Raw genomic sequence first — 12,601 nt, forward strand, 5'->3', positions numbered from 1 at the left:
ACGCTCACTTCTTGGTCACCGTGCTGTTAGTCAGAGTTGCTCAAGGTCCTTCAAATTAAATATATTTGGCACCCTCTTTTCCAAGAGCTAACATCCTCCTCTACTGACTTTCATGGAAATATGCACTTTAAATTTTCCTAGGGCTTGGGTAAGCTGCGTGTTTTGGCCCTAATGCTGCAAGACCACAACAAAAGTATCTGTGTATTTGGATCAAAAAGGATGCCAGTACGTTGTGTCCTAAATCATTACATTCCTGGCTTAATGTTTCTGTATGGTTTTCCCCTGTGCATATCATGTTCTTTATATTTCTTACCTACTAGCCCCTGAATAAAGAGGAAGCTGAATTGGGCTTCTGGATTGTCTCTAATGGGGGCTCCAGCATGTGGAGATCTGCTTTTTCGATGCCATTTGCAGAACTTATGGTCAGCTGCAAGGTTCCCAAAGTGGAGCCAGGGACAGGGGGTACTTTCAAGATAAGGTATGTCTTTAAAGCCATTGGAAATACACTCTGTAAATACGTAGTTACAGAATATTCATGTCAAATCATAGCTAAAAGAGACAAGACAGACAAAGGGCAAGAAAGTTACAAGCAGAAGAGCTGATCTGACAAATATGAATGTGAAAGAAATTGCCTATACATTCTGTGTCCCAGCCAGTGTTGTAATGATTTCCAGTACATAAGCCATGACAACACCTGCAGCTTTATGGAGGAGCCCTGCTACCTTTTCAGATGCAAAGCTGTGATAATGCACTAAAATATCAGTGATGCATTTTAGTTTTCAGTTTCATAGCCCCCGGCTATTTATCAAGGAACCTGATATAGTGAAAGACTACCTGTTTCCAAGCTCAAGACAAATGTAACGGAGACATAACCCTTCTCCATAGCTTAAGGGCCCATGTGAGTAAGTCAACAAAGACATTAAAAACAAGTCTCAGACTTTGCCTTCCCCCTTCTCCAACAAAGATATCTCTTGTGGCAAATCTGGTGTGAGCTGGCAAATATGTCCCTGTTCACACTGGCCCAGAAGAGAGACCAGCTGAAGTATTTTGTACTCTGTTGGACTTGCACAAGTTGGGAAGTGAGACTGGGGAAGCTGGTCACAAAGATACACTGCTTTTTTTCAGGTCCTGCTGACTCCTGTCACCTACAGGGAGAACTTGGGACCCCTCAAAGTGCTCAATTTCTTTAAGATGGCTGTGCTGTATCTTTGTAATTGACACCACAATTTGCCTGCAGCCTCTGCTCAGACAAAGAAGTTTAAGCATCTCTGTTTTCCTCTATCAGTTTTTAAAAGCAGCACTCAGTTGCTCTGCTAATTTCAGACATAAGAGGCCAAGTAAGGGCATTTAACTGCTCCATCAGGTATTTAGCAGTATTAAAGAATTGGCTCTGGTGCTTAACAACAAAACCTAATCCCTGTTAGATGCCTGGAAGTCAGGGCATGGCCAGCGAACACAAATTTGGTACAAACCGCAAGCACCAAGTGGCAGTTCATGGCTATGTGATTCCCACACTTGCCTGAAGGAGGCGGAGATGCTGTCCAAATCAGCAACATAAAGTTACTCTGCTTCTTAAAAACCTTCTGCCTACTACTGGCCCTGGGCCCACACAAATACCCAAACACAGCAAGGAATATAAACTCACAAGGGTCTCAGCTTTCATAATATGACTAAGTTGTTTTGATTTAAGAGTGCTTTTCTTGCCAAGATTGGAAAAAATGAGTCCATTCTCTTCACGGCTGGATGTCAAAGTACACCAAGGTTTTCAGACAAATGCCCCAAATGCTCTCACTTAAATGAAAGACTGGACCAAGACTGGAGTGTTGGAGAACTTAACTCTTTCTTCAATACTGTTTTTAGGAAACCTGGATAAAAAAAATAGGACAGGAAAGACCATTATCGACTGAAGTTAAAATACATCTAAGAAGATAGGGAAATCATGTCTTTTTTCTCGTTCTGTTCTGAGGCCAAAATACACATTCGTTTGTTCAGGGTGCTGTTCTGTAGGGCACAGAGCATTGGCAATACTTGAAAGCAAAGGAGGAGGATGGACAATAATATAACAATACAGTGGGGTCAAGTCCTTGCTCTGAGGATGGCTGAGATCACCCATACTTTAAGATGAGAGAGAGAGAGGAAAAAAGTGCATACAGAATTCCTGTGCTGATCTTAGGGTACTGCGACACTATTTGAAATGCTCCCGTACTTCACTTAATGTTCTCCACAGAAGTGCCTGCAATACTTTAATACGATTTGCCCCATAATGCACAGTGTACAGATAAAATGTACAAGCAGCAGTACTGGTGCTTAAATATACTCTGTGTCTTCTCCGGGGTCATCAATAAGAACTCTGTGCTGTGTAATCTCAGCCTGTCCTTCTTTTCTATTTTTTATTTTTTTTAACAAGGTGTTCTTCCTGCAATGCCCTTACAGCTTAATATAAACATGGGCTCATATTGCAGGAGCTCACAGCAGTGTGGAGCAGCAGTCTGCAGGGACATCTGTCACTCTGAAGGAATCTACACATTTTTGGATCCCTAGCACATCTTTAGGCCTGCATTTATTCCCTATCAGAGCTGGCATTTCAGGAAAAGCGTTAGGCCAAGGGTTCAATTCATCTGTCAAAACAGGGATATTCATTACCATTACAGATGCAGTAGGTTGTTCAAGACATCCGCGAAGACTGGCAGGGCTGAGGCAGACCCTGAGGAAGATTTGTGCCCTTTTGCTTTGGCAGAGGGAGCCCAGGCAGGTGCCTCAACTCAGTGGCTTGAGCTGTCCTTATCTCGACAAAAGTGATTCCAAAAGTTACAGGGAAGATCTGCGTGAGTTATGTCAGGTAGGCTGTGCACTGGGCCACAAACACATGCAGAAAAGCCACAAATGGCTGGCTATGCAGGCCGGTACAGAGATGACTGTCATATGAGCATATGGTCACTTTGGAAAGCTGGCTGCCACAACTTTTATGCAAATATTTACTCTTTGAGAAAGGATGGTTCAGGCTTCCTTTTCAAAACCAAAGTGTTTCTGATGTTTTAAAGAAAAAAAAAAAATAAGTCAGACATCTTAGCTCCTGCTGGAGGTCTGTAGGCCCCTCTCTGGGATTTGAGTGAAGAAGTCATCTGAAACCATAGCACTGGCTCCATCCCCAGCTGAAGGGGAGGGGATGTTGAGTCATAGTCTAGGAATCGCTGAGGATATCCTAACACCTAAAATAGCTGCGAGGACACAGCTCTGCTCTGTTTTAGGTTCTGTCATTTAGCTGCTGAAGAAACAGCGTCTCACATTGAGCCCCAGGGGTACTGGAAGGGACGCAGAGCTGGTTGCACCTTGCGGTTAGGCTCAGGCTCCTCTGCAGCCCTGCACAGGAGATACTTTCTATCTTGCTATGCCTTGCTGAGGATGGTGTAAGGGAGGGGGTGTCGAGCTGGGGCTGACGAGAAGCAAGACCTGCAGGGCTTGAGCCCCAGAGCCTTGTGTGAGAGCAGTCCTAACTCAGCGTGGGGAGCTGGGGACCTCCATGGGGCCAGCGCCAGGATGGCTCCGCATCCCCTTTTTCCCTGGCCCCTGTTTCCTGCTGCTGCAGAAAGCCTGGCTGCAGCACACCGGGGTGCTTTGGGTGTCGCAAGGGTTGCCCAGGTTGCTTTGCCTGCAGGATGTTCTGCGAGGTAATAGCAACATACACTGCTGTCTGTTTTTCAGCAATAAATAATCTGCTATTAAACAGTCACTTTGTTCTGTTTATTTGTTCCCTAGATTATCATTTTTTTTCCTCATTTTTCCTTTCCTGCTTCTGCAGTGGCTTTCACATCCCACATGCTTATTTTTTATTTAAAATCAGCATACTTTCATTCCACCAAGCAGATGCTCTGAAGGTCTCTCAGAAATCTTTGATGTTCTTTATTTTTTCCCTCAGCAGGCAAAGCTGGGAAAATGTTACCATAAAGCATTAACTGCATGTATAAAAGAGGATCAGCAGCTTTGCTTTCCATGATTTCAGACTATTAAATGCTGAAAACTACCCACTAAATGGTATTATTTTCAGTAGCTAAACAGTCGATAGATTCTTCACAAGTAAAAGCTGTTTTGTGTGGAAAAAACTGGTGGCTGATGACAGCATGAAATTAATTCATTTCTGTTTTAAGCATGTTTTCCTGCAAAGCAGTCATCCTGGATCATTACCCAAGGTGAATGATTCATGTGAAAATGATAAATATTTGTGCTGAATTGTGGTGCTTGTGATACATTGAAAGCAATATCAGTTATAGTTGCTAAGCAATGACATGTTAAAGAAAAAGGAAGAGAAAAGGAAAAGGAAAAGGAAGAAGAAGAAGAAGAAGAAGAAGAAGAAGAAGAAGAAAAAGAAAAAGAAAAAGAAAAAGAAAAAGAAAAAGAAAAAGAAAAAGAAAAAGAAAAAGAAAAAGAAAAAGAAAAAAAGAAAAAAGGTAGGGATGCCTTTGGTATCCTCATAACATTCAGGAAGATTATCTGGTTTTATTTTGTTAGAAGGAGGTATTAATGCATTTATTCTGCAGAGGAAATTTCCCTTCTCTCCTTTTCCAGCCATTTTAACAAGATTAAACCTTCCTAATGAATAAGAAGATCAAATTTCTATTTCACTTAAGTAGTAAAAATTACCCTAAATGAAGCCACATATTGTCACAGCAGTGTTAGATTAAAAGCTGTGGCTCCTGTAACAGTCCATTCTCACACTGGGCAAATTAAATCGTTAGGAAAAATCATGTCACCCATTACAAGATAGCTTATGTTTAAGATTCTGCTGTTTGTGTTTCTTTCATCTCGCGAAGCTGGTCTGCAGGCTTCTGCTACCTGCATCATGCTGAGATGAAAACACCTTTTATGAGAGCAAAGGAGACTTCTTCAGGTGCCTGGAAACAGTGGTCCTTGGACTGGGCCTTGCAGTCTGAACAACCTTTCTTCTGCTGAAGATTTGTTGACATGCAGCAATTCATTTTCATTCTTCATTTCTCAGCGAAAAGGAGCATGCTGGTTTTGTCAGATACACCCAGATGCAGGTAACTCAAGATGAGGTAGGTTCCCTTCCAATTGATGAAAAGTTGCTGGTTCTATATCATCAATAACTAAATATTTTTGTTGTATTAAATAAAGCCTTTTGGCTGTGGGGACCCACGCTTCGTTGCTCACCCAGTGTGAAAGCAGAATATTCGGTACGTGCATTTATCCAAGTAGCAACCCCAGTTAGTGTCACAGTGCTTGATTTTCCTGGAATGCTGTTGTATTTCCTTATAGCCTGACCAGATTCAAAATACAGAGGACTCTGTCATACTGAGGCATGTAGTTATTTCTTGGCCTACTATTATTGATAACATCTGTCTCGTTATAATAATCTAGTTCTCTGCTACACTGGAAGCCAAGAAATGTGGTGCTTTGGGATCAAAACTATTGCTGGTTGTATTCTTGAGAAAAAAAAAATTTTTTTTTTTTTTTAGATGGAACTATTTAAATCTCCATGAATTGTGAAATGAGATCAATTGCACTGACACAGAACCAAAGTATTTTCAAAACAATTTTAGAACTGTTTTTAATACTGGCCTTCTTAAATCTTGGGTTGGATACAACCTGTGTTACATTCCCTTCCTCCCAACCTGCCCCACCTCCTTCCAGAAATGCTTCAGTTCACTGTTTGAACAAAAACACTTAAAAACAACTCAGTGGGATCATAGAAACTTCCAAATAAAACATTTGGAGTTCATCAACATGTATCATTTCACTGGTTTTAGCGTGATTCATTTGGATGTATGGTTGCACTCTGTGAACACTTTTTAAATTGTTTTCTCCTAGTTCGGGGTAAAACAAAATCTGAAACCTACGGTGCTTTACAGGAAAATGGCATTTGCAGATTTGCGTTGGCTCTTTCCAGGAGACATAGCTTTACCCCTCTCCACTCCTCTTGTGTAGATGGCAGCCTGTGAGGCATAACTCACTTTTGCAAGTATTTGAACATCTATAAATGAGTCTTACAGGAAGGTCAGTGGCTAATCGTCCTGATAGTCAGAAGCAACGCTAGGAAATTGGATCAAAACTCCGTAAGGTTTTACAGGTTCCTGTAGACCGTAATCCTTTCCTGGCAAAACCCATGGTTACTTGACAACTCTGCTTACACGTATTTAATATCTTTTCAACTCCCGCTGTGATCCTGATCCCCTACCAGGTCAGCAGCGAGCTGTCGGGCTCAGTCTGCACTTTCCAACTACCCTGGCTTCGCCTGGAATTTGCTAATAAAACCAGCTCATTTAATATAAATCTCCCGGAGTGAAAAATCACAATCTGATAAGACTGACAGCAGGAACAGCTGAAGCCTGGCTCTGCCTTGGCTGCTGGAGCCGTCCAGCAAGCCTCCTCGGGGGCTGCGCGGCTGCTGCGCTGGGCAAGAGCTCCGCCTAAGGGAAAAGGACTGAAGTCCTCCCCGAGGCGATGCCACGGCTTGGTACCAAGAGGGGAAAAGCCTCCTGGAAACACCTAGCAGGATGAGTGATTCCTCACAGCTCTTCCCCATAATAATCAGGCAGCTACCTGTTCATTTTATTGTTATTATTTATTACCTAATGTAATTTGTCTGTGAGCTGCCGTCTTCTGAATTTAGGTAGGGCTCGGTGCAATGTCTTGGTTTAGCGAGGGAGAAATGTGGCTCACTGACAGCTGGGGTCTGCCTTGCCCTTGTGAAAATGATGGAGATTTATTTCTGTGACAGAGACCTCCTCTCCATAGATGTTGTCTATCATTTCTGTCATCACCTAGTGACGTTTCCTGCGTCCTACCATGCTGGATGGGCCTAATGGCATTTTTTGTTTTTCTTTCCAAGGTCCAAGCTCAGTTACATGTTAATAAAAGAGGAGGTTTTATTCAAGGTCCCCACACATGGAACTGCATTTTGCATTATGGCCTTTGCAGGATATCCATGAGGCTTGTGAAAATAATTCCTTTGGGCCTTGGAGGCTACATATGTGTAAGAGTCATCCCATCACATGAGAATCCTCCCACAGCTTGGTGACTTGCTTAGCATGGACCCCAGGCCCAGTGGCTCTGGATGAAACACGACCACCACTGTAAACTTGCTCTGTCTGGGGCTGTGTATGTTTTCTGCAGAAGAAAAATAAATAAATAAATAAACTGACAAGGAAGGAAATATCCTTGTAGCCACAGACAAAAACAAAACAAAAACAAACAAACAAAACCATGATCGACTGAATACATGCAGGGTGCTCAATTTTCAAAACACACCCTCTCTTACCCAGGGCTGTGCCAGCTGAGAAGGATCACCCGCTAGGCAGATGCCAAATCAGCTGTGAAATCACCAGCTTGCTCCCCTCCTACATCCCCTTGCTGGGAGCTGTGCTGCTCTTCTTCCTCACGGGTGCTCTCTCTCCAGCCTAGTGATGCTGTCAACGCTTTGTCAGCAGCGGAGCAGAACCGCAGCCATCTGTGGAGGAGCTGAATCGTGTTTGGCCTCCAGCTGTGCAGCACCAAAGGTCTCAGCACATGGTTTGTTCCTACCCAGGTATTTCTCTGAGTGTGCTGGTTGCTTGCCCAGGGGCTGGATGTTGAACCTGGCCTTCCCAAGTCTTTGTTTCACAAGGATTTGTCTTCCGTTTCTATACCGTAATGGTGTTGCTGATATTGAGAGGAGTTGGTAAGAAGCCATGGTTAAGGCAGAAAAGTGGTATATTTTTGTGTGAAGGATTAGAAGGAAGCTCTTGTGCCTTGACACCAATCCTTTTAACTCTGGGGATTACTACAGCTGACCAAAAGGTGTCTGCTAATTATTAGCCACATCCAATTCCCCCCGACTTTTAATAAGGAAAGGTTTATCTGTGATGCAGTATGTCAGTTTCTGAATTGCACAGTATATTCCTCTCTGTTCTAAGTTTTGTTGAGACTCACAAGAGGTAGGGAAGACTGTAACTGCTATCTATCCCTCTGTACAGACGACTGCTTATGTTGTGAAACATCCACGCTGTCGCCATGAGCAGCGGTCACTGCACCGTTTCCCCCGCAGTGTTCCTGAGGTAAACATTTCCATAATAGGTATCACAAAAGTTCCCTAGGGAAGAAAACCACGTATTGTAATACAGGAAGGTTTCCTTTGCTTGCTTTCAGCACTGCTAACTTTTCGTCCTTGCAGTGGTCTGATTAATTGCCCTGCTTTTATTGTGATGAGCGTTACCGTGAGGCTGGCTGGCTGTCAAGCTAAGCTTGATCACAGCAGAGGAGTGTTAATTGCCTTGTGATGGGCAGCACTTGTTTATTTTTTATTATTTATTTATATTTTTGTTTTACCTCTGCCTCATGTTTCTACACAGTCATCCCAGGAAGGTGTAAGGCCCAGATCTCACTGCCCTGCTTATACTGAAAATGCCTTCCTGTGCAGCTAATGGCACTGCTTTAATTAACCTGACTTGAACAGGGCACCGCACGGCAGCGGAATCGAGTGGATGTTCTTTTTTAAGAACAAATTACAGGCAATTTAGGTAGTAGAATTGCTTATGCACCCAATATTCAATTACATCTGGCTCTAGAGGAGAAAACACTTATCAGACAAATTGGATATCACTTTGCACGTGGCTATTGATGCTCTCCAGGGTGTGGGGAGAGGGAGCGGGCAGCCGGTTCCTTGGAGGTGTTTGCATCAGTGCTCGTCACTCTTTTCTTCACCTGCAGAGCACAGACAAACCTGTCAACTGAATGTGAAAAGGACCAAAACTTTATTCCTCCGCTATTTTTTAGTGGGGGAGAACAAACTCTTTCTCTCAGCTGAGATAATCCTGCTGTGATGTGAGAGTCTGAATCCCAGACATTCAGTTTCATCCCCTTTATCAAGCAGCAGCCCTGCACACATGTGCTCTATTTTACTTTATGGACCAGCTCATCTGGTGCTGCTTCATGTTGCTGTTCCTAGGATTGTTCTCCTTGCCCGTAGCCATCTAGTTCTTCTCTTCAGACAAAACGGCCCAGGAATGCAGGGGTTATTGTGGTTCGCTGAGGTTGGATTTTACTCAGGTATCAGGGATAAACAAATGTGTGCATATACAGTGGGATCCCAGTCCAGACTTTATGAAAACTCCATGATCATCAAGTAACCTGATCCGCTGGTGGACTGCAAAGACTGAACTTTAGCTTGGAAGTAATGTCAGCAAAGAGAGCTCCTTTGTGGGATCTTACCTATTCCCCTATTACCTGTAGTGAGGCTCATATTTATGTTACATAGTCCTCAAATGTCAATTTAAAGCAGCTGACCTCTGCGGAAAAGGGAGGAAGGCAGCAGCACACTAACTTCAACGCCAGAGAAACAGTTATGGTTTCGGTCTAATAATTTTGACTTCTAGGTAATTAATGTTAGTAGGTTGAAACAGCCTAAAAAATACCTTATGTTTGATGTAGCATATGATTTTTGCTGTCCCAAAGTGGCTGGCATGCAGGAAGATGGACTTTTACAGCAGTTGCTAAGATCCGCTGAGCTCATTGCAACAGGGAAAACTGATGCTCTCTCTGACGACTGGTTTGGAGCTGGTTGACACGGTTTTTACCAGGAACAACAGAAAGGAGCATTTTCTGGGTTAAATAAGCTACAGCTGTGCCCTGCTTATCACCACCAAAAGTCATTTTTCATTTTTCACTCATGCCACCGTTATGATCTTCTAGGTTCATTTGTTTTAATCCTTTAGCTTCCTCCAAAAACACCAGTTCACCGTTAACTGCTGGTTTTGTGGTGCACACAGAGGAATTTGGAGTACAATGATTTTGTCTCCTTTTTGGCATGTTCAGAAGCAGAGAGTGGCTCTAAGCTCGGGTATCCATGGCTCAATTACTGTGTTAGTCCTCTTCAAATAAACCTTGCATTTAAATTCCCTGTGATTTCATAAAGGCTCTTTGGGGAGGGAGGGAAGTAGTGTCTCCTATGCAATATTTCTCTCTTCTGCCCTAACTTCTCCTTTAAATAACAGCATGCAGATCAGCTATTCCATTTTCCAGATATCATCAAGGTTTATTTATCTATCTTGCAGGTTAGACTAAGGTTACATTTCATATAACCCTGCAGGAAAGAAAGTTATTGTTCTCATAGTGTTATCTTTTAACTCATTGCAAATACTGTGCCATAAAGCTGCTAAAAGAGGTAGAAGTATTTGTATCAAAGCTCTGATTTCCACTCACATGGGTGCAGACCTTGTGCAAGTAATCCACTGGCACATCCCTTCCTCCAGTGTGTCCATAATCCCTCCCCACAGTATTTGTTTTTATTATATATATCAGTAAGTGAGGATGGTTTCTCTTTTATGCAAGCAGAAAAATACTTGATCATAGCGCACTTCTGCTCTGTGGGTTGTAGTACCCAGTGCTGTGGGTTAAAATAGTGTTTCTGCTTGCTTTTGTGTTCCTGAGCAGCATCACACACTTCAGTTTTGCAGAGGAAGCTTCTACAAGAGGATGAAAGGTTGCAGAGAGGAGCCAAAGTGCTAATGTTCCTATGATTAATAATCACCTACTGCCTGTTCCGCATTACCAAACGCTACTGAAAATAATGACGTACCTTCAGCATAATGAACTTCCCCTAGCTCATCTGAAAATCTCTTTATCTGGATATTTTGGCCGTCCTCCACTTTGGCTAAGTAAAACTGTTTTGTCGTTGGGAAACCACTTGAGAATTCAAGTTGAACAGGACAAAAGGAAAAAACAAAAATCCCAAAGAGCAACTGACAGCCCGGTTTGAAAGATGCTTCTTGTAAGCACAGAGGCCCAGGGTAGCAAAAGCTAAAATGCTACAGGCTCTTAAATTTCTGTGTAAAATCAGGATGACTGTTTTTCAGAAACACTTATTTTGATTTATAAAAGAAGGCTCTATAAAAATGCCTATACTTATAGGCCTGTATGTATAAAATTTACCTCACTGAAGCTGGCTTCAAAGTCACAACCATTGGCTTCGTATTTTCTTTTTAGGACTTTGTATACAGCTACAGTTACTGTATATATAACAGGGGAATAACTTCATTTTACGCAGTTTTTAGGATGAATAGAAGGTCTTGGGTTGACTCTAGCAGTCTAGAAGCTTGAGATTTGAGCCAGAACTCCATTGCCAAGCCGTCCTATTAGCTCAGCCACCTGGCACATGTGGCTTTGCGTTTCTCTGCCTCCATTTCTGAGACACGTGGGAGAGCAGTCGGTCTGAACTCCTGCTCTCTCCCATGGCCGGCTCCTCTGAGTGCTGGGGCCGCACTGACTGCTGCTGAATTACACTGTTAGATGCAGGTAGGCTTTAAAAAGCCCTACTGGAGAGCAGAGGCCCCTTGTGATATGCTCTATGTGCACAGTGAGGAAGCTGTGTTTTCAAATAAGAAAAGTCTAAGAATCTAAAATTTAATCAAAGTCCGTAAAGCTTGAGGGGGATTCAGGCATAGAGAAGCAAAGTGAGTGAGAAGTCATCAGTGAAGCTGGGATGAAAGCCTCTGTTCCTGTTTGCCAGTGTCCCTTTCCATCAATAGCTTTGTTTTCCCTGAACTGCCTTGGCCACTTACCAGCAGAGCTGAAGAGACTTTGGGCTTTATTTGTAACTTCTTCAACTAGTTCACACCCTCAGCATACTTGTTTTGTTGTTAGTTTGTAAATATTCAATTACAAACCTTAGAGGAAACTTAAGAATGAAACCATATATACTTTAAAGAGTCATCAGGTGATGGGCATCAAATAATCTTTGAATATGAATGAAAAGTATTTCTGAAACGAATTGCAACCAAAACGAATGAAAACCAGAAAAGGCATCCTTGTATTTTTCCAAGGAAAGGCTGGCACTGATAAAAATCCCCCATCCCCTCAATAAACTTCTGCTTCCTTTCAACTGATTCATGTATTTGAAAGTGGTGGAAGTTTCTGAGTTCAGGTGAGGATAACCAAGAGGCTCCTGTTGGTCCCTCATGTGATCAAGGTTTTGTTTTTTTTTCGCATGGCTAGCAGGTAAGATCATGCGCACTACAGGCCTAAGAAATTTCACATGCTTTCTTGCATCATATCCTGAAGGTGTTGGGTAAGCTGTATTATGGACCATGATGAAAACTGTACATGTGACAATTTTGAAGACAAGAGTTCTAGGTGGAAATGGGGATGCCATCTCTAAAACTGTCCAATTCTTTGTACGTAGTGAAGTAATCAAGAAGATGCTCTATAGTACACTTAAATATTAATATTTCACTTCACCAAAATATACATCTTCTAAAACTGGGTGTGCTGATTATTCCAAGTGTCTATTTTAATCCATCTACTGTCAATGTATTTTTCACTCAGGCGCTGCTTTTAGAAGTGGTTTCCAGCTCCATGGTGTTGACATCTGGGAATCTTTATAACAATTTCTATAAATACCCAGAATCAATAATGTGGCTCCTCTGGGTAATGTTCTTATCTAGAAAGATATGTAGGAAATATTATTCACCATGTGGTTAGCACACGGTCCTCAGTTTCAAATAAATTGTAGGTAAAGAAGCCATCAGAAGACAAAAACTGAATTACAACTAGTCTAGAAGATGAATTGCCCTGCCTTCCAAAGGATTTATTTTGTCATATAACAAGAGGAAAC

The sequence above is a fragment of the Netta rufina genome (genome assembly GCF_964035555.1).
Source record: "Netta rufina genome assembly, chromosome: 2".
Lineage (NCBI taxonomy): Eukaryota > Metazoa > Chordata > Aves > Anseriformes > Anatidae > Netta > Netta rufina.